A 22871-nucleotide genomic window follows, 5' to 3' on the forward strand; every position below is an offset into this window, starting at 1 on the left:
CACCTTTTTGCTCTTTTTAAGAGACAGCACTGTCCCCTACTTTTCTGATTCTAATATGGAATAGATCGGATGAACACAGTGTTGAAGAGCTGGGCCTCTCCAGCTGTCATTACAGTCTCTATACACAAAATGTTTACTGCAGTGAAAAACTAAGCTTTGATGGGAGCTACAGAAACTGGAGGAGAAAGTTTCAGAGGTTTTACACTTTCAGACACCACACCTTGCACCTGTTATTCAGCTGAACTGTTATTCCTTCTGTTAGAGAACTCATGCATTGAATGGCTAGGATTTGGAAAATAATTTTCTTACAGTGTCAGACTGCCCGATACCAAGTCAAAAAGCACAAGAGAGCCATTGAAATCCATTCAGATTTGGCTTCAGGACAGCCAAACACAAAGGACAAGAAGAAAAAGGAACAGCTGAACATAGAGAGAGGTGGCTAGTCATGATAAATAGGAAATGAGAACAAACTCTAATTGTCTCTACAGGAAGAAACTTGATGAAGAGGTTTTGAAAGGGCACAATTTGCTTATCACTGAACTGTTTCAGCACTATTAATTTTTACACTTTTTGGAGAGATTTACAAGGTCCTAAGCACTGCTCTGCCATGCTACAGTCACTGGCCCAAGCTAATTTTAAGTATAATTTTACTGAAGCCTTACAGATTTACACCACAGGGTGAATTTGACTTCTTTCGTTCTTAGAAACTTACTCTTTCAAGTTGAGTTTCTCTTGACTCTTCATCAGGCGCTATTTAACTTCTTTGCTCTGCACTTGTCTGCTCTGTGGCACAAGGTGCTAGGAAAGGACCATGCTAACGTTGCGTGTGGTCATTCCAATGCCATCTGGAAAGAGACTGTTCCTGCCCTGCCCTGCCAACACGTTGCCTCTCTGAACAAAGTATTAACATGCAGTATGACTGAAATTCTAGTAAGAGGTGAGAGAAGAGAAACGTTTATAAGGAAAAAGGAACTATAATATTGAACATAAAGAAGACAGGCAGAATTCACAGGGGAATATTGAAAGTGGAAAGGACAGAGCTGTATCTGTGACCTGTTCATTCCTCTCTTAAATGGACACCCAAACAAGTCTTGGCAGTTCGTGTGACGTGGGTGCTTGAACAAAGACCCACTTCCTAATGGCATAAGCCATTTTACAGGGGACACTGAACTATCATCAGATGCTACAGATCCAGGTCAACAGCACATTGTGCGCTTGTGGGTAAAAGACTAAGGAGTCGCTAGGAATTCCCTCGTGTCCTAACAGTTTAGTCCCAAAAGACCCTACAGGACAGCAGTGGAGGCAGCACATGAGAAATATGCATGGGGTGTATCTCCACAGGGTCCACAAGAAGCTGGTGTTTAAAGGGCACCACAAACTTTCTCTCTGAGGAGAATGAAAGTTTGTCAACATAATGTTACTTAGTTTGCCAGCACAGTTGATAAGCTTAGCAGTTCAACTCCTTATATCATTCCTCTATTCTCACATAATTTCAAGAACAAATCAATAGTCAGAGGTACAGGATTAAGGGAAAGCAGTAAGAAGGAAATGGACTGCAGGTATCTTTGTCAGAATGGGGATATATGGCTGCAGCAGGAAGGGAGAAGTTTTTAATATCTGAGGAGACAGACATCAAAAGATGCAGAAGCCTTAGAAGTCATACCTATTGCTAGGTAAGGCACTGAGGAAATATGGAACGTCATTCTCCAGGGAAGAAAATTATTGTAAAGTTTTTACTAAGCTGTCAAGGGATTGTACGGTTTTCCTCTTTTCAATAAGCCTTTCTAAGATTTTTCCACTCATGGTCCTTAGTCCTTGCACTTCCCTCTCCAGCTTTACATGACATATATTTGAACTGTTGGCCGGGAGCATCCACAGCATGCAGTACCATCTGTAAGGTTTTCCTTGTAATTTTGAAAATCTTTTCACAAATTGGATCAAATGCACAGAAGATCCTTCCCTCTCAGTCCCTCTCTTTTTATTCCAAGGATCCCCTCGCTAATTATTTCCGTTGCCTTACACCTGCCCACCAAAGCAAAAGACTCACACAAATATATCCAACAAGCCACGTCCTGTTCTACCCCACAGTATTTCCTCCGTGCAATGCAGATTTCTCTTACCTGGTTCTACACCACAGACTTAATAATTATCTATTTATTCTCTGTATCTTTTTTACACTTTGCAAAATACCTAGCCACTACACTTGAAGTCTAATAACTGAAGCTAGACCAGGTCTGGGACAACATCTACAATACAAGTAAACCCATTGCAAAGACGGCTGTTGACTACTTCTGAATCCTGAGCCTTTCACCACAGCTGCAAGGAGACAAGCACCAATGCTCTGACACTGTCTCAGTATTTGCCTTCTAGTGTCACATGCCCAGTCAGCCCAGCCTTGATGGGAACTTCCTTCTTAGGATACGCTTGAAAGAGTCCTCACAGCCTGCCTGCTGATTAAGATCATCCCAAGACAGGACAGATGCCAAAGTGTGGTAGCCCAAACATAAACTGCTTTCACTGTGCTAGGCACTAAGCAAATCCATAAATCACAGCTCCTCCTGTAAAATACTTAATTCAAAATAAAAAGTACACAGTAAGACATAGAAGGGAATGCAGGATACCTAGGGAGACTACAAGCTGCACACCATTGCACAAGTTGGGGACTGCACAATGTAATGGTTACAAGTCACTTGAGCATTTAGAAAACAATTAAAATTGCAGCTGTTCCCAAGCATCTTATTTCCCAGCCATACCGAATTGGCTGGTGCCTGGTAGGCAATACAGCACAAGGTCTCAAGAGTGAAATGAAGGAGAAAAGTGTTGTTTTATCAGGCAGCAATTCATGATAAAAGGATCAAGCTGAAAAGTAGTTGCAGGACATTAGTGGGACAAGCATCCAAACAGAAGGCCAAGACTGGATTCAGTAAAAGATGCAGATTTGTGAAAAGCCTGAAGTAGATAATTGAACTTGGTGATGCAAAACTTTTAATGGAGTGACAGTAATACAGACCAAAAAGCTCTGAATGTGTGATAGCTATTCAGTCTCTTGAGGAAAACAAATTACATTCATCACTGAGGTAGTTACAGTGGGACGGGCAGCAGCTTCCTGAAAACCAGGAACGCAGCTGCCACCTACGCAATTGTCTCGGCAGAGAGCAAACAAGTCCTGGAGGCTGCACACGGACGGCCGTGCTTGCACTCAGGCTGCTTACACTGTGTTGTTGTGTGGAAAACAGGGAGCTTCTAAATTCTAAGCTGTGAAGATGCTTTCCATCATCGGCAAATTACATTTCAAGCAGCTAAAGCAGAAATAGTTCCTCTAATACAGTGTTATTAGGAAGGCTGAGCTAAGCCAGCACAGGAATTCTCCCTCCTTCTCCAATAGGACCTTCTTTTCCAGCCTTGCTGATAGAAGAAAAAAGGCAAGTCTATGGAAACCACACATGGGCCTCAGAGGAACATGCAGTCCTTTCCCCGACTGCCCTGCCTGTGCAGATAACGCTGCCGACAACGCAGGGGGCAAGAGCCCCTCCACCTGCAGTGAACAAGCATGGGCGTAACAGGGGGAAGAGTACGAAGGGCCATGTCTTTACAGAAATCTGGTTCAGAGGATCAGGGCAGGACTCTGGCTTAGGGCTGCAAGAAAATAATATTGTAACACCACCATTATTGTACTTTTGTATTTTAGAATATCGACTCTGAAATCGATATTCATCATCCCCTAGTTTGAGGTAAGATACAGTTAAACCTGATGCACCAGGCCAAGTAAGGAGAAAGGACATAAATCCCAGACTGCCCCGCTTCATGCGCGAGACCCTTCTGCAAGAGGAGCACTTTCATACTCACGTTCGGTTTTGCAGGTGACACAGCCCATGCAGGCAAGAGGCAAGTGATTGGAAAACGGGTTGATGGGAGACCAAGAAGTAACGGCAGATTTGTGACACACAAGCACTGCAGGGGAGACATCAGTGCATGTCATATTCATGCCTCATTAAGTTCTTGAGCACTGCCTGGTTCATTTTTCTTCAAAGCTCTCCTTTGCGATGGCTTTCTGCCTGTTTCCCCGCTACCAAGCCAAACTGTGCTCCAAAAAGTCTCTCCCAGATTGTCTCTATTCCCTCTACTCCAGCAGAATTATTTAGACTCACAGCCTCTGGACAGGTATAATGAGACCTCATCAAAATACTCTGAATTAACTCTGAAGTGCTAATAAAAGAAAAACACAAACAAAAAACCTCCATGAGGCAATTGCCCTGATTAGTGATGACCTGAGGCTATAAATTCTGTCAGCTACTTGATTCACCACAGGTGAACTTGAAATACTGCGGGAAGTTCCTTATTCTTAGTGCCTGGCTGCTTCTGCCAGTTAAAAAATTAGGGCACAGTATTATTTTACAAATTCATATTTGAAGTATTTACTAATAAGATTTAGTTTTATAACATGCATGTTTATATTTCTAAGAAATGCCTTGGACACATCTATAACCCTATGTTACATGTCATAATTCCTTTTTAATTTGAAAGAGTAACTGCAGATAGAGGAGGCACATATGTAGTAGGATACTCCAAATGACAGGACTGTGAGCAGCAGACAGCTCTGAAGTAGAGGGCACCTGCTGCTGCCTGGATCATAAGCTCTACTGCTCAGGATATTCTCCTTCCTCAGACCCTTCTTACCCAAACAGTACTTATGTAAAAGTAACCATTCTTCATGACTTTTTGAATTACTTTCATTGGCACACCATTATAACTACTGTGTTCTTCCTTAAGACTGGGAGAATCAGATGTGTATCTGCTTTTTTGCTTTAACTAAGAGAAAGTAGATACAAGGATGTGTTGATGAAAAGTTACATGCATTTTTGGGCAACACCTTTTTAAATGCAATTCTTCCTCTCTTATTTTGCATTTTTCCCTGTGAATAAACACCAAATAAGCATGCCTTTGTAACCACGGACAACATTCAATGAACGTGCTGCAAATCTGGCTTCAACATTTTCATGTAAATCTCACACAAACCATGAGGAATAAAGATTTACAGAACACTGGTGCTGGATTTGGCCCCAAGACATTAGTTCATCGGTGTTTAAAGATTTATGCAGTAAAGTCTTAGTGGTACTTATGTGCTGAAGTCATAACTCTGAGGAGATATTCATCCTTCAGGTAACTGAGAGCCTCAATTAACTGTGGCTCAGAAAATAGAATTTTGGCTGTACTGAAGTGTGGAATAGTTCCAGCAGATCGATTAATCAAGCCCTGCAATGAAGCTAAAAGCATGCCACAGACAGATGTCTCCAAATACAGACTTGACGTCCATTCCTTACTCTTAGCGTTTTCAGGATGGATCTGGGAGTCCTGGGATTTTGGTCAGTTCTGAATGTATTAATCATCTGGTTTTCCTGCTTCTCACTCTGGACTCCATCTCCATTAGGATGCACATTGTTTCCCCTCCTCTGAGTTCTACCCACACTGCCATGTATTGTGAGTCAGAAAGCACAGCCCATTTCCAATCTGCATTTTCTCCTCATTTCTGTCTCTAGCTCCGTTCCCTCAGAAGGCATATCATTTCCCTGCCACTCCTCGTTCCCTCGCCCGGTTCACTCTGTACCTGCTGACAGCCTCTGATCCCTGCCTATCTTTCAAATCTGTTCCAAAGAGAATTGGGATACAGTAAAAAAGAATGATGACAAAAGGAGATTAAATGAATCCAATTACCAGACTAAGCCAAAGGCATGGGGAAGCGTAGTTCTTACCGGTAATGCCTGTGTGTGGGCTGCCCAGAAAGCACCATTTCACAATGGGAAGGAGAAAGGTAGAGTTTTCTTGGGAGGGAGTGTAAAGTGGGGGGGGGGGGAGGGATGGTGGGGGGTGCTTTTCAGAGAACAAAGAGAAAGCGTCAAGATGCAGCTAGTTTAAAGAATAGTTTTCTTACTAATGCGATCTCATGAATGGCAGTAGAAGTCAGAAAGCTGACTTCCCATGCCCTGCCTCAGGCAGGGCATCATGTTACTCAAACACACCTTAGCCTCCAACCTGAGAACAAATTAAGGTGGCAGCTCTTTATTTAGTGACCAAGAGGGATGCTTCCTATGTTCCTGATAGAAGTTAAGACCCCTCAAGAGTCAAGCAAGCAGCAGACTTGCAAGACGAATCTGTGAAAAATGACTGAGTCCAAACTCAGCCTCTACAAGTATTACCCCTGAATCTCCCCAGCATCTTTTTCAGGTAAGGTCATGTCCCTCTCCAAGACTGTTGCTCAAAGACTCCTGTGCCTTACCTGCTGCTCTCCCCTGTTTGGAGAAGCTGCCCTGCCGAGTCCCCAATGTTTGCTGACACCACAGCTCTCAAACAAGCAAGAAGAGGCTTTGAAGCCAGGACCCCGCTGTAGAAGCGAGCGGAGCTCCCCACTAACGCTGTGGAGGAGGGGACCAGCACTATGGAAGGTCTACCCTAACGGAGATGGCATGTCTGCGGGGGCACAACCTGCCCTGAGAATGTCTATCAGCCATCCTCCAAATTTGGGTGCTCAGTTGCTGGATTCACCATTATCTTAATCTGGACAGTAAGTCCAGGTTAACTTTATTCTCTGCAGTGAGAGCAGAATTGAGTTCCTAAAACCTATTTTCAAAAGCGAGTTTACAGCCCACAACTTCAGGCCTAGGTCTGAACACTCATAGTTTCCTGATGGGCAGCTGCCTGACTCATAAGGTCCTGGGGGCTGGGCCCCTTCATTTCAAATTGTGCATTCCAGTACATTCATAGCTGGTTTTGAAAGCTTGAGCTTAACATGTTGTATTAGCTGACTGAAGCAAATCTGACATTCAAAGAACAGAATGCACATCATGCAAAGCAACCAAAAACAGAATGAAGAATGGAGAGAAAAAATTTATCCTGAGAACGTGCTGAGAGTTCACAAGAATTTGCCATAGCCAATACCCTTTCCACTGTCACTAGAGAGCCAACAGATGTAAAGAAGAGACAACATTAAGGTCAAGACATTATGTGTCACCCATCTTATATTGTTTCTTAAAGCTGTTTGGAAATTCAGACAGTTCTTTTATGAAAAGGTTTGTTGTTGGTTTTTTTCTTAGCAAATGCCCTTATCTTCTTTCCAAAGCAAAATGAAAAGCAAATATACCAGTCCACTCCAACGCTACAATAATAAATTGATTTGTACAACTCACAGAGGTCAGTATCAGTAACAAATAAATATGCTTAGTCCAGCTCTTCTGAACAATCTGCAGTAACAAGTCGGAATCAGCATGCAATGGAGGAGAGCCAGGTTTGGCAAAAAAAATGACAAAAAATCCAAACACATTTCACATTGAAAATGAAGCTTGGCAGAGAAGAATATTATGATCAAGGCAGTGAAGTAAGAGTATCTAAAATCCTAGCCTGCTAATACCCTGACACAGTCCAAGTCACTTAAATCTGTGAAGAACAGCAGTGTGTGTAAAAAGACAAAAAAAAAATATTAGAATTATTGACAGATCCAAGGCAGTCTCTCCTAGTTTGCTGCAGGTAAAGCTCAAAGCAGCATTTCAGAAAGTTAGCTGTTTCTTTTACTGGCAGTTCTTGCTGCATATACACAACTGTAAAGAACTATTTCCCTCTCCTTGTATTACCCTTCACCCATGCACAAGCCTTTATAAACTCCCAGCATCCAACTGACAGTAGGTAACTGCATAGTGTAGACACCTGCGGCTAGCAACCACAGTCACTCTTCATCTAGGAGGAACAGAACTGCTGCAGACCATAAAGAAACCTAGCACCTTGGTCTAAGCTGAGTTAGTTTTAAATCTTGCAAGCAGAAGGCAGCACAAAGACAAATGAAACAGGAGGGAGCACACTTTTAAGAACCTCCAGAAACACAGCCTGAGACTGTCATTAACAGTTTTCTTCTCTCTTTCCCCTTTTGGAAGTCCCTTGATGGCAATTCTACAGAAAATAATTTTCCTCCTCAATATATATTTTCCTTCCTAACATTAAACTACCGCTGAGATGTGAAAGAACCAGGTCTTCCAAGCACTATCTGCTATTTGCCAGGCTGTGATTTCTCAAGTTCCCTTCTAACATCCCCAGAGGAGAAAACTCGAGCAGTCTCAGATTGCTAAATTATTCTTTTTCACCAAAGGAATCCTTGTGGAGCCTCCAAGACAGTGGCTACCTCATCTTCTTAATTTCAAATTCGGACAGGTCCTCAGAGGTAGAAACATTCTGGAAAGGAAGGGTAGAAGAGGATAAATCTCAGAATCTTACTGACCATCTCACCATGTCTGACAAGATCCTCAAATAGGCAACCCTGCCTACAGCTGGGAAAGGCAACTCCTCTGAGCAGTTTCCCAGAGTTTGTCCCACTAGTGCCCACCAATTAGCATGCCATGGGGATTAATCACACCATCGCTGCCTTGCAAAGTATGTAATCAGCAGTGGAAATATATCATATGGGCAAATAAATTAGTGGTGAGTTTTGCACCTTCAAGTAAGGGGGAAGAGAGGGCAAATAAGCAAAAAAATAAGGACAAAATGTATATGTCTGTCTATCTTTAAATATCTATACATCTGTAGATAGAATTAAAAATTATGTAGGCAGTGGGTTGATTTGCCTTTGTTAAAGCAGATATCTGTAGTCCAGTCCAAATTAGAGCATGAAAGAACAGTCCAATTGTGTGATTTGGGAGAGAGGCAGTAAGAAGCTCAGAAACGGTTGGAAACAAACCAAGGTGACATCAGCTGTAGTCAGAGGAGACATGGGGCATCCTTACGACCCAGCTCCCTGGCTCACGAGCTGGGGTGTGGGAAGCTGCAGCTGGGAGCATGTTTCAGTTGGAAGAACAGCGCTGGGAAACACCCCTGGGGCTGTACCTTCATAATCTGAGTGACTGGAAAAGGACGGATCTGCAGGACGCAGCAGTAAAAGTTTACAGACCAATGCTGAGTTAAGAAATTGATGTCTGAAGAGATAAGAGGCTTCCTGGAATGGCAGGCAGAAGTAGCCTGGCAAATACCAGTTTTGCATGGGTCTGTATGTGTGTGCACAGGGATACTTCAGATGCTTCTGAACGCCTGGAGTCCAGGAATTCATCTTTCATAGCACAGAGTAGCCCAGATCATGAAGTAATGCAATACCACAGCTCCAAATTGCTTTGCAGGTCTAGCAGTTTATGGCTGTGGTACGTGCTGAGACCCTACTCACATTCACCCCTTTTCCCAGAATTGACATGCACATTCAGCCTTCTGAAAAATTCTAAACCATCTCTTGTGACTAGCAGCTAACATGCATCTGCTTCAGGACTCACAGAATTTAACTGCATCATGTTCATACCACCTACGTGCTAAACACCTGAAAAAGGAATTAAGCTTCCACCTTAGAAAAGAAAACCCTTAAGAACTGCTCACTCTAATCCTAAACTCAGCAAGGAGGTAAAAATACTACTCACCTCTTCACTCCTATCAGCTGTCAATCTGCACAGAAGACATTTTCCACTCTCAGCTGGAGAAAGATGGTAGTTGCAAAAGGTCAAAGCTCAATGATAAAAGGAGACTTGAATTTGAGCCCACACACAGAGAGATGCCGCAGTAGAAGGCTGAGCAATTTTCTTGCTTGGTTCTTAAAATTACTATTATATTTGTATTGACTCCTCTAGGATTCAGTGAGCAAAAGCATAGAAAGAGAGGAATAGCTGGTAAGAATTAATTTGGGGAAAGCCTTGCAAGAACCTGTCCTTGAGAACAATGGGGCTGGAAAGTGGCCTGGAGAAGTGAGGCTATTGTCATCTCATTGTTGAGCTGCTGACCAATCGCTGTGAAGAGGCAGTGTTCAGGTATGGACAAGACATCTAAGTCAGAAGAGATGGGGATGGCACATAAAAAGTCTCTCAGTGGCCAAACAGGGCAACAGATAAAAGACTTATGAAAGTTACATCAGAGCAGTTTAGCCACGTTATCTTCCTACACTAGCGCTTGTAGAAGTGGTGCAGCTGGAACAGAGAATCGGAGTTTTGTTCAGTGGCAAAGCTAACCTGGCAGTACAGATCCATGCTTGACTTAGAGGAGATGTACTCTTTGCGAGTCTTGCTTGGAAGCTGAGTTCCTGGAATAGAGAAGAATGGAGAGAGGAAGAGGAAGATGGTGGGATATGGACCAAAAGGCTGCTCTGGGATGAAAAATAATCCTGAGACCACTGGGAGAAAAACTGAGATTATGACTCTTGGCTGCATATGCTGTCAGACAGCTGACAAAACCCCAACAATAAAAGGTACCAAGGTAAGTCAAGACTGCTTCTCTACCAGTCTCTTGTCTCAGATGACTCAGCTTAGATGGCTATATTAGTAACAGCTTCTCTTGATATAAGACACGATTTTAGTTTTACTGAAAGTAAATTCCACTCTGCTCTGCAGGCAGGAGTTCACTGTGCTTCTCTAGTTCAGCACTCCCTTCTGTCCGAAACTAAGCAGCTGCTGCATGCAGAAAGAAGAGAAAATGGCTGAATATAGCCAGACTATCTGCACTGACCTGTTTGGCCCTTACAAAAAAAGGAAGACAACCATTTAAAAACCTGTCTCCACTAACCTGGCACTGCAGCGGGGCTTGGCTATCATTTGACTAGCACCCCGACCGAATGATCAGCAACAGGAACAGGCTCTTGCATATCGTCTGCAGCAGTCTCAGCCCTGGGCTAGCAGGCACACGCCACTGGCTGAAGGCTCCAAATGTTCCCATCTGTCCCAAATGGTAACACTATACATGAAATTGCACATCCTACCTTCCTAAAGCTGAAGTTGAAGACAACTGAATTCCTTGCATCTTCAGCTGTATCAGAATACTTCACAGTAAGACATATATTCCCTTAATATTACTATCAGAAGGAGCAGACAGGTGTCAGTAAATCAAGGTACCATAGGTCTGCAGAAACAAACATAGAAAGACATCCTGTGCCTCAAAGAACATGTCATACCATGTCACCTTTCTTATTTGCTGCTGCTGCAGAAGTAAGGTCTAGAAACCAGAATGCTATTTATTCTGTTTTTCAGGCTTCAAAAAGAAAATGTGTCAAAACACACATAGCTCTTGTTTTTTCTCATATGTATGTGTTTAATTCCTGATATTTGACAAAACATCTTCATAATCCAAACACAGGCACTACTTGACCCAGATCCTCGGCTATCTCGGAAGAGCGACCGCATACTAGTTGACTCTGGATTCTTCTACTTGCCTCTGGAAGCTGCTCTTTCCAGAACAAGTAACTCATATTGACGCACAACACAGAAAGTTCATGTTCTCATTGTCAGAGCTTGCTTTTCATTTACAAAAGTGCAGATGTCCCTCTGGACAGTCCAGACAACTCTGGATTCACCAACTCTGAATTCCCCTTACAAAAGCATTTGTGATGGTCGTACAGGGGCCTCAGGAACATGTGGAGACACAAGCACAAAGGAGGAGGAGTTGGTGGCCCAGTGGCTCTGTCCAGCTGGGGTTGTGATGTGCACAGTCTTTCCCCACTGCTGGGCTCCACAAGCAAAATGCTCATGCCAGGGAGAATTAGCTACTGCAGACCCAGACTATGTTTTCAGTAACTTTAATCTTACTACTTTGGTCAGATCAGAGACAGAAACCTGATACTCAACTTCAGACAGCTTCAAGCCCAAACATGGCCTGAGTTTCTGAAACTTATTGCCCCCCTCCACAATACCAGTTGACCCAGCAAAACATATTACCTCTCCTTAGAAAACCATATTGCACTTGATCTTTGAAGAGAAGGTAATACTGAGCTAACGGACTTCCCCTGGTTCCCCAGAAGAGGTTTATTTCTGAAGTCTCATGGCAGCCTAGTGGCCAAATCCTATGAAACGTGGGACACACTAAGCTGCAATACTGGATGAGATGCTACCTACCAGCCTAATTTGCTACAGAGCCACTTACACCAGATGGGAACGCACAAGACGAAGCGGTAAGACCACAACTTCCCACCCATGAAGTTGAGTTCGCTCTTAACACCTCCTGCAATTAGTTTCTCTTTCTGTCAAGTACCAAGTTTCCACTAATTTCTGTCAACTTGTCAGAGGAAGCTTATTGTGCTCTGCACCTGGTCAGAAGGACTCAGTTTCCCCAGGGGGCCTGGCAAAGCACAACCAGAGAAGAAGACAACCACAGCTGTGCCATCCTCTGCAGCACGGAGGCAAGCCTGCCATCCCAGAGTCTCACGCAGCAGTAGAGGCCTTTTAATGGAAGGGCAATTCAACTGGCTTCTTTCCATTGAACTATAACCTAAGGCTTTACCCAGCTACCATGTAATTGTCCTTCTGTATTTAGACAGAATGGCCTGGGTCAGGGGTCACAAGAATGTCCTGCCCCGTTAACGATAGGCCACAGAGCTCCCAAACAGGGCAGGGCTTCCCCAGGGTCACGCGATTTTCTGCCAGGGGCTTTCTGCCCAGCTCTTCATTTGTGGTGCCCTCAACTCCTGACTTATGTTTTCAGCTTTTATTTTGCCATCTCCTGAAGATAAAAGTTTAAAGATACGCTCTAAACAACTGCTTGTTATTTTAGGAGGCACAGTTGTTAGTTAGGGAGTGAGGAGCCGATCCCTCCTTTGTACAGGCACTGAGCTCTCATTGCTTGAAACACATCTTTGACAGCGACTTGTTCTTTGGCGTTCAGCCTCCAGTAATCTGCCTTACACTATTACTGCAACATGATACCATTCTAACAAATTAATTATTCACATGACACAGTTTTACTGCCTTTTGAATTTCATATAAACATTTCACGCACACACACGCAGAAGCCCAAACTCATTCATGAATTTCAGGCACTTAAAGATACCTTCGTTACAAGCTTTGTCTCCGCAGGCTCCCATTTGTAGTTACTAGAACCTGTGAAGGTAGCTAGAGATGGACACATCCTGGAGACAGAAGTGGAGTTTGAGCATTCCTGATGCTACCATTCCTGCATCTTTCGAGTACCTACTTAGAGGTGCTTAAAGCACATACAACACTGATTTATCCATTTCAGTGATATACCTGAGGTTACATAGAGTAATTTCAGGTCTTACAAAACAAGATTTTATCATTACCTTGTTTTCCTTCTGGGCAACAATAGATACCTCAAACCTCTGAGCAAAGAGCCAGCTGAACAAAGATGCCAGTTCTCATCTGTGTGTTGGGAACTGTCTTGTGATAAGACTAGAAAAGAATTCCTTAGTTTTAAGTAAAACAGTTTGATACTACTCACACTGGCCACCAAAAAAAAAAAAAAGGCAAACCCTCTCAAAAAACCCCAAACCCTAAATTCTTTTTAAACCACCTTTAAAATCTGCTCAACAAACAGAGCATCAGGTGACCCACAGCAAATGGAACCAGAGAGGCACCATATGTTACCTTGTCCCTGCTTATGTAAAATGCTTAAGAGCTGTCATTTTCGTGCCTGAATCGTGCATCTACTATTGACAGTCCCGGAGGCACATGTTCTGGTCAGCTTGTCCATTCCTTTCTAGAGGTACACAAACTGCAGCATGTAAGGACTTTTATGACAATCACTACATATTAAGCAATACACTGTTGGTAGGATGAGTAAGAATTTAAGTTTTTATCTCCCACCATGAGTAAAGCAACCTAAATATGCTTCCATTATGTAACTAGTCTTGATACATGCAACAACAAACCCGTCACCTTACACATATGCTAAACAGCACTATTTCTACTACTTTGCACAACAGTTCATAGCAATGCCAAGGTGTTCGAAATAGATACCTTGACATTTTTCAAGTGTGCTTTTTGCGTGTAGGCTTGTACTAACTTAGAACCTGTACGTACACTGCAGCTAACCAACTTGCTTCGCTATACCTTCATTGTCTCTCGGAGTTCCCACAGCTGTAAAGATATGCAAAGTTAACTTAAATGCTACCTGTGCAAAGGTAACTTTTAAATGAATGTGCCCCAGCCAAGGCAGCTGTGCATGTGTCGAGCACAGATAGAAGTTGTTCTAGCAGCATGCATCTGTTCATGAAAAGAACTGGAGGGTGACTCTTGCTATCTTATGCTGATAATAGCTTTCTTGGGTATTTCTTATGCTTAAGTCACTCTTCAGAGTCACCTGCAGTTAGATACTCTGACAGCACAGTACAACGTGTGAAGTTTTGCACTGCATCCACAACATTGACAGATCTTCCTTCCTTCTCCAACTGGGTCTCTGATGATCAGTATATAAGCATAGGGAGCATCTTCTGATACCTGGAAGTTGTCCCCATTCAGAGCCTTCCCTCACCGTCTTCCCTGGTAGAGCTATGGTGTGTAAAGAATTCCAAGAGTCTGGCTAAGAGCAGACTCAGGAACTGGACATTAGAGGATGCTGCCAAAAAGTGAGCTGCATGAAGGCTCAGCACTCAAAAAGCAGGGGATGCTGGAGATCCATTCCAACACCTCTCATCCTGGGAGTACTAAAACTAAAATATCATCTAGAATACAGTAGCTCTCCAGAGCAATTCTAAAAGGCATTGAGATTTCTACAACAAAGGGTAAAAAAAGGAGAGAAGCAAGTAGCAGCTGGGACTCAGATGGAGAAGCAAAAGGACCTTCCTAAGTTGTTGCCAAAGCAGATATATGGATGGGGTTGTCGAGCAGCTGTGCTGCCTCATGAAGCAATACGCAAACTGATGCAAGTCTTGTAGAGAGCTATGCTAGCCCTAAGAGAGGCACAGGGGGCCAAACAGTGCAGTGCACTAACACAGGACTGACAAAACCTCTGCTTTATTACCAGGTTTGCAATGATCTGCAACATGACGTTGGATGAGTCACTCCACCTCTCTGTGCCTCTGGCTGCCATCTGGCTAATTAGACTAAATTATTTGATGTGAGGGCTGCATCTAACTATAGATTAGTTTGGCAGGTAGCACAATTGGTTACCGATACTGCCAAAAAAGTCATCTAGCAAAAGTAGAATACAGAGAGCAACAGAAGCACTAAATTCACACAGAGGCAAAAATGCTGCACAACTAGGCAGCTCTCGGCACCAGTCTCATTGGCTCAGTCATCTGTGTCACATGGATTCCCAACTTTATCAAAGCATTTCTTTCCTGGAGCCTGAAAGTGCATCTCTAAGCCAGATACAAGCATTTGTATTTAACAGCATATTCAATAAGCTTCTCTGTACAGCACTTAAGAGTGAGTAATTAAAGGCAATATTACTACAGTAGAGCTCCTCATTAGCAACCTAATTAGCCTTCTGAAAATAATTAACATTCCTTTCTATAAAGGGAACAGATGACCCATTACAACCATCAGACAAGCAAAACAAATGCTGAAGGTAAGGGAGATTTGTTGAGGGAGACAGCAAGAGAAGCATCCAGCAGCAGTACGAGTAAAAAGGAAGAAGATGAGGCACAAATGCCTGTGACTCATGAAGACTAGACTATGCAAGTGGGTGTGCAGGACTCGTACACACCTAGCTGTCTGATGTGTGCATCCAGCATTCACACTGAGCATTCTCCTTCCTCTACCTCTAGGATCCACTGATAATCTATCAGCTGAGATGCTTAAAAATTCTGCACTCCAATTTATTTTGAAAGCCAGATTTAAAGGCTCTCAAATTCAACCATTCACAGTCGCAAACAGCTCTCTCCATATGCAAAAATTCCCCGAAGGTTATATATTTTGACTATTAAAACACTCTCCAAATGCCCATTAAAATAAACCATGATTTAATGTCACATGCAGCCCATTTCTGTGGCCCACAGGAACAAGTGAGGTGATGGCTATGAACAGCATGAAGCACACCTCTCCAAATTTCACAGGGTGGTGCTCTGATCAGTTAGCATGCCCTGAAAGAGTTAGGCATATTTTTCTTGATCAGTGCCTGTTTGAAATCACTGCAGGTGAGCAGCGAGTCACAGGCATCAGCGTTGTGCGATGTGCATGCATGTACAGAAGACAGAAAGCATAGGATACAGGTCAACATATTCCTGCCTGGTGCAGCAAGATTATGACAGTTTGATGCACTGTTTCAGTGCAGAACAAGAGATAAAAGGAGAAGTAAGCCACAATGGAGCTGAGCTTCCCAACATTCACATATTCAGGTAACGTAGCAAACATAAATCATGAACATGCAGTTGCATTTTCAGCCATTTCCTTGTTTGATGTACATTTACATTTCTCTGGCAGGAAAGCGGAATACTCATAGCCTTCAAGTGTGATTGCAGTGAGGGCGAAGCTCAGCCGTACAAAAGCTTCCACAGCTACATCACTATGGAAACCACAAATCTACTGCCTGCTCTGTTTGTCTACTTCTTTTGCTGATTTAAAAAAAAAAAGTATTCTTCCAGTTTGTCCTCCTGTGGTCTTGACAGAAGGGAGAAGATGATAAATATGTTTTGCCTGCTTCAGGACCAACCCTTTCTTCCTTGAGAGCCCTCTTTGTGAAACCTACCCCACCTCTCAACCCACCTGGGCAATCTTCTCCCCAGGATGCTTCCACCACTTCTTTCACTGAGGACTCTTCAAACACAGTCTGGGATTTCATCTTAGCCTCCACAGCTTCCCTCAGCTTCTGGACTAGGACAAATCCAAAGGTGGCTTGCTCTAGGGCAAATCCAGCTAGCTGGCATAATGAGAAGCTGAAAACTGTTCTGGACACAAGTCTTGTTTTGACTGAAGTATCATTCACCTCCTTCCCTCAAAGCTCTTTAAGAACATTTCAAGTGCTCTTAAAATGGGGTAGGGCACATTACAAGCCAGCTGTAAATGCAAGGGTTACACTTTTGCTTTAAGAAGCCCATAATTTCTACAGCAGTTGCTACTTACAGATAGCTTTTCCCACAGTAAAAATCTGAATATCCCTCAGCAAAAGTCTAATAGCCAAGAGCAACGCTGGAAGATGCAGAAGGAAAATGGGGAAAAATGCTCAAGAGTCTGCAATGTGGCATGCATGGTGCAGCCTGGGTATGTGAAATGGCTGAAGGAATCTTCGTACCAACCAGCAGGAGTGAAAAAGCAAAAAAAGAATAAAAACACCTCTGTTTCTAAGTATGAGCATTTTACATTGAGGAACAGCTTCCGAACAAACCTTTGGCAATGCCTTCTGCTCAGAGCAGTTCATGGAAGTATCAGAAGAGAATTTAGTCTCTGTAGCTCTGTAAGTCCTCAGTGCCTCTCAAATTCAGCTGCCCACTGACAACCATTACATAGACAAATGACCACTAGCAAACAAGTTGAGAAAAACTATGTATTTCACAGACATTCCCAGACAGCCATTTAAATACACTCCTCTCCACTAAAGCACTCTGCATGGAGAGAAAAACCCTGCCTGTGCTCAGAGAACTTTTAGCAGATGACACTGGCTTCTCAGCAAGACAAAGCTAGGAACAAACTGACATAGTGTAAGTTCTCTTACAAAAACCAAAGCAACACTACACAAAAGATGCAGCACCCCATCTCCTTTTTGCAAAAAGGGTCAGAGCAGTCAGTGCTTCCACCTTGGTCCTAACTCACTGCTCTCACCTCACAACCAATTCTAGGCTGGCATTACCAGATGCATCCCGGTTTTGTTGGTGTTGCAAGAGTTCCTACCAACAGCCCATAGGATGATCAAAGCTTACTTCTCTGTCCTCAAGGATGTCACAACAACACACAAGCCCGTTTCATGGAGGACAAGCTGAGCGGAGCAGTGATCACAGTCTGCAGGGTCATGTCCCCATGACTTTGGAAGCAGATCTGTCCGCATCTCCAGCGGCCAGCATCCTGAACAGCCTGAGTGGATGGAACATACAGGAGGCACTGGAGGAATGAATAATTCATAGTCTTGTTCTGCTGCCAATGGATCTATGTTTTCTTGTGCCCATACGGTGCTCAGTTTTTGTTTTAACAGTAATAGGAGACGTCTGTGCTTCCTTTGATGGTTCTTGAGGGCAGGCGATAAGCAGCATTTGCTCTATTCACAGCAATAGTTCCATACACCAGAGCGCTTGCCAGACACAGCTTTCTTCAGAAGTACTCGTGGCTGCATCATTGACAAAATGGCTGGACTCATTCCAAGGCTCGGTCCATCACCAGCAGCCTTCCCGGGAAGCTGATGACACTTGCTTTGTCATAACCTTGCAGCACTGGTCTGGACTTTACTGTTCAGTAGATGACACTTTTTGACCAACTGAAGCCCAGTATTCAGCTACACAATGGGCAGCAAGATCACAGTCGGAGCTCGAGGCAGCAGCTGACCCTGCTTATCCACACTGTTAGCACTGCCACCATTAAGTCCACTGCTTTCCTTCAGCAGCTGACTGGGTCTGCTCCCCGATCTCAGAGAGGGACAGGGGTCTATCAGAGCAAGAACACCTACAAGAGCAGGACAACAGAATACCGTAGCATAAGATTTCTTGGGCACTACCACTAAAAGAGGATAATGACACCCCTGAGACAGGATAGGCTGAGGGAGGAAGGTGCTACATGAATCTGAATTTTATATATGTAGCACCTACATATTCAAAACAAATTCCCAGTTAAAGTACTGTGTATGACCTAGCCATGAAACCTTATCCACAACAGGGAAAACAATACCGTAGCCTGAACTGCTGCAAGCTGTATCAGAGCACTTGTGCTTAACTTCCTGTTAGGGCACCACACCACACACTGCAGACACACAGAAAGCTCTGAAAATGCTGCAGGGTCTGGAGATTGTTGTTCTGGCCCCACAACGTCCAGCCCATCTACCAGGATCAATATAAAGTTTTGCTCCAGGATATAAATCTCCCTTCCAATTTGACAGCGTTTTACATCCACTCTGTGCAAGTGTAACAGACTGCCATAGATACTGGAGAGTAGCAAGATGAGCCGAAAAAGATTTAGTAGCGTAACACGCTGGTGAATCAGGTGCAGAGACTGCACTACTTGTTAGGGCCAGGAATAGATTCCTCATCATCCAACTCACACCTGTGTTTTTACCACCAGAGAGAGAGCAACCCTCTGCTCTTTACCTACTGCTCTGGTTTAGCTCAGAGATACTGCTCCACTGTCCTGATTGTTTTAACTGCCTAAGGCTATCTGAGTGTGAGGTTTTAGAGAGACAATAACGCTGGAATAAGTTTGGCAATATAAATTACGAGCAATCAGAATGATGTGACTCAAAGCAGACAGAAATCATGGGCGATGCATGCAAACAGCGATCTTTCTTACAGAAAGCAACTTGCAGCTGGAAATAACATCTTGACCATCCTATATGCACTCTACATATTTAAATTTCAAAGGTCCCATCTACAACACAGTCAGCTCTGTACTCAGAGGACTGCTCTGGTTTTCTGGTCTACGAGCGCACTCCCATCGGTTTTACCCTCCAGCCCTTACCTTTTCCGGGGAGGAATCCTGGAGCTCTCCCGCTTTTTGGTCAGTGCCTGGTTCACAGCATCCGCGGGTTCACCAGGTTGCCTCCAGCAAGCCTGAGCCGTTTCAGATGCCAGGCGTTTTCAGACCAGGTGCGTGTGACCAACAGCTAATACACCAACCAGACAGCCTTCCTAAACCAAAAGAAGCACAGCACAAAAGAGGCTTTAAACACTGAAAGAGCTATGTGTATGGATAGCTTAGCTCCGGTACGTTGGGCCCTGGAAGACCTGACGACTTCAGAGCTCCAGGCAGGCGCCTGTACCTGCCCCTCGGCCGAGGCGGCTCCCTGGCAGCTGCCTCTCCTCTGGTGAGGCTGAGCCTGTCAGCTCTTCGCTGCCCTCCTGGATCCCAGCCACAGAAAACACACAGAGCAACTTCACTGGAGCCAGTGGCCAAAGGTTGCTCCCTGCTACCATCTCAGCCAACGTCTCGGTTAACCCTTGAAGGGTCTACCAGAAAGTGCTTTATCTCTATTTTCCCGGCCAATCCCCCGATTTTTGAAGTAAGCCTCACTGCTAACTCCCTTTCAGCCCCATCCTCCCTCTCCTAACGTTGCCTCCCTATCTCCCCCACCTCCTCTCCTCCTCACTTCTCCAACCATCACACTTTTCTTCTTCTCCCTTCCCCACGCTGGGACAGAGCATGGCCTTCGTGTCAGCAGACCCTTGCCACTGCCACCCACCTCCCACCCCAGCCTGTTCCTGGGGGCACCGGCGCTGCCTCTTCCCCCCACTCCAGTGACCCAAATGCCTTTCACCTCCGCATCGGGCTCCGGCAGCCCGGCCACACGACCCAAGCAAGCGGAGCCTGTGAGCTGTGGCTGTACTTCTCCTTCTCTTTGAGCGCTGACATTTAGGATACCACATTCTCGATTTTCACAGAAGTCACGCCTCGAGGTGCCAGCTCCAACACACAAGTATCTAACATTGTACTCGCGCCAGCCTCACAGATCTTACACTCCGAGGGCTTGTCTATACATAGCATTTTTCTGGATTAATTGCATGTGAAGAAGTTAGAGCAAAGACATTCATGTGTCAGACTGTGTAACAAATGGGATCTTCATGTTATCCTCATGAATCTCAGAGTTTCTGAGCACCAAAGTCCAACAGGAATTCAAGAGAAATGTTTTCCTTAAAAGCAAAAAAAAAACCCCTACGCTGTTTTTATTTAGGTAATGCTGAACTACAAAAACACTCCAATTAAAAATGCTGATTAAATAACTAATCCTCCCCCAACAAAACCTTCCCACCAAGATTAACAGGGCGATGAATAGCATAAAACCACTAATTAAATCAATGTAACATGGGTATTAGAGAGACACATTTAGCACCTTCTGCTTATGCACTGAGGCTTGAGCATCTACTTTGGAGTGTCTCCTATCATGAGACATAGTTGCTATTTTACTAGCTAGGTATTTGTACATCAAACTGGGAAAGAACTTGGTTGTTAGCTAGCTATAGTATAAATTATTCCAAAGTTGATGTTCCAAAAAATTGTTTGCACATGTTCTATTTTCATCATACGCATTTTGTCACAGTTGGATATAGGTTTCTACTGAACTATTTATCAGACACACACAAACAAAATTTTTAAAAGCACTTCCCTAGAATCACAAGAAAACCGAGAACACTTTTTAGATCGTCAGATTATTTGTCTATAATTTGATTTGTAAAGGAGTGAAGAACAAAACCATATAAAATAAGCAACTGCAACGCACTCCTGACTCCTTCAATGTACAAATAAGAACATTACAAAAGGCTTCAAGCCAACCTAACTTTAGGACAACACAGTCCCACTCAATTCAGCCCCTTCCCCGGCACCAGCACTCAGGCCACCCATGGGGCGTCACAGCGAGCAAGACCAAGGAACTCACCAGCCATTTGAATGCTATCCCCAAAAAGTCTGTTAGTTCCCAGCTGTTATCACCTTCCCAATCTGGCTCACCAGCCACCGCCCAGCAGAAAGAAGTTCCTTTTTCAGAAAAATCTTCATTTCTATGAACTCACAGTGCCAGAGAAGCCATTCCTTTAGTTACACATGTATCTACACTTGAAAGAAAATAATCATTGAAGAAACTCTTCCTGGAAGAAGATAATCATTGAAGAAACTCTTCATTAGCAAAAACTATGTCATAGCACACATGAGCAGAGAGGTAGAGCTGAAGATAAAGGTTTGACCTTAAAGCTTACATGATTAATACAATGCTTAAGCTGTTCAGAAAAGGGGATTTGTTTATTCTTTTGTAGATAAATGAACTTTCTGTGTTGAAATAATGAATTATTTAAAAAGTATTTGTAGTAGGGAAAAAACAAACAAACAAAAAATCAGCAACAGTGGTGTGACCATTCAACTGCACATACAGAAACAGTTAAAAATCTAAAATCCACTATTAGGGCAGATTCAGGCTTCCCTACCAGCACTGTAAAACAGCACTTGCCCATGCTCTGACCATTCCCTAACACAGACACCAACATTTCTGGTGTCAGCAGGTCGGGGACTGCACGTTAGCATAATTTAGCAGTAGCGCTTATCAAATGAGAATACAAAGAACAAGAAAACAAAAAGGAAAGCAAATTCCTGACTGAGAAGTGGTTGCCTGTGCATTCCTTCAACTGTCTATTTTAGTACTTACACTTCTTCATGATTGCCAAAGTGCTCCAGAAAAGAAAGCTTGGGTGCGTGCAACTACCTGGTGATAAACTGTCCTACCAGAGTCACAACGCTGTTCAGGGACTTATCTGGGATTCTCCTGGGAAGAAAGTGCCCAATTTGCTGCCCTTTGATGAGGGCGTTCGAACCTGCACACAGACCAGCTGGGATCTGAACATCTCTGAACCTAGACTGGTAGACAGAACACAAAGCATGGTAGGTGTGGCTGAATTTCCTTCCCAAAAGGACTGAATTACTTCAGAGCGATACCTAGGGCATGCACTGCTATGCAATAGCCACCTCCTGAAAAGGAAACACCTCTCTTCTGGAACAACGACAACAACAAAATTGCAAAAACAACTCCATAAGGCAACAACTCGCAGCTACCCGATGAAAACAAATGATCTCCAAGGTTAGGTGCATCCTTCCCCAGATATCTCTAGGTTGGTTCCCTATCTCTACTGAAAGCTTCTGGCAAAGCCTTGAGAAGCACATTAGACGTCCAGAGTTTCAGATTTCTTTTAAAAGCCATGCCACCACCCAGTAACAGAAGAGGCTTGGGCAGATGCCCACACCCCCACACAACTACAGTATCTGCAAATGTTTCTGTGGCCATTTATCGCCAAAAGCAGAAACGTGTTGAGAATAACTGCCAAGAGTCTTTATTTTTTGTTGTTGTAATCCTGCAATCTGTCTTTTACCAAAAAAACCCCCCAAAAACCCACAGAAAAAAAACCCCAACCAACAAAACACAAAACAAAACTTGGGTTTCAAATACACAATCAAATTCCCTCATGCTGCTAGGTCTGTCTTCTATTATTAGACTCTCACTTACTTTTTCTCCATGTACACTCTCTC

The 22871-nt window shown here is 43.7% G+C and overlaps 2 protein-coding genes across 12 annotated transcripts in view; both read right to left on the reverse strand.

The window, feature by feature from the left end:
• The window catches only part of RAD51B (RAD51 paralog B), a 467347-nt gene extending 447894 nt beyond the window's left edge, over window positions 1-19453 (reverse strand). For all 9 annotated transcript variants that reach the window (XR_008577203.1, XR_008577202.1, XM_054826023.1 and 6 more), the window contains exon 1: window positions 19326-19453. The gene's annotated coding sequence lies outside the window, so the exon portion shown is untranslated. The remainder of the gene's footprint in view (window positions 1-19325) is intronic.
• Window positions 1-22871, reverse strand: part of TMEM229B (transmembrane protein 229B) — a 34678-nt gene that overhangs the window by 4126 nt on the left and 7681 nt on the right. The window contains exon 1 of one of the 3 annotated variants that reach the window (XM_054826033.1): window positions 19326-19465. The exons of 1 other annotated variant lie outside the window; for it this stretch is intronic. The gene's annotated coding sequence lies outside the window, so the exon portion shown is untranslated. Of the gene's footprint in view, window positions 1-712; window positions 1164-19325; window positions 19466-22871 lie in introns of those variants that run through there. One more of the 3 variants, XM_054826035.1, reaches the window with a different exon arrangement.

Source organism: Grus americana, chromosome 5, assembly GCF_028858705.1.
Source record: "Grus americana isolate bGruAme1 chromosome 5, bGruAme1.mat, whole genome shotgun sequence".
Taxonomy (NCBI): Eukaryota; Metazoa; Chordata; class Aves; order Gruiformes; family Gruidae; genus Grus; species Grus americana.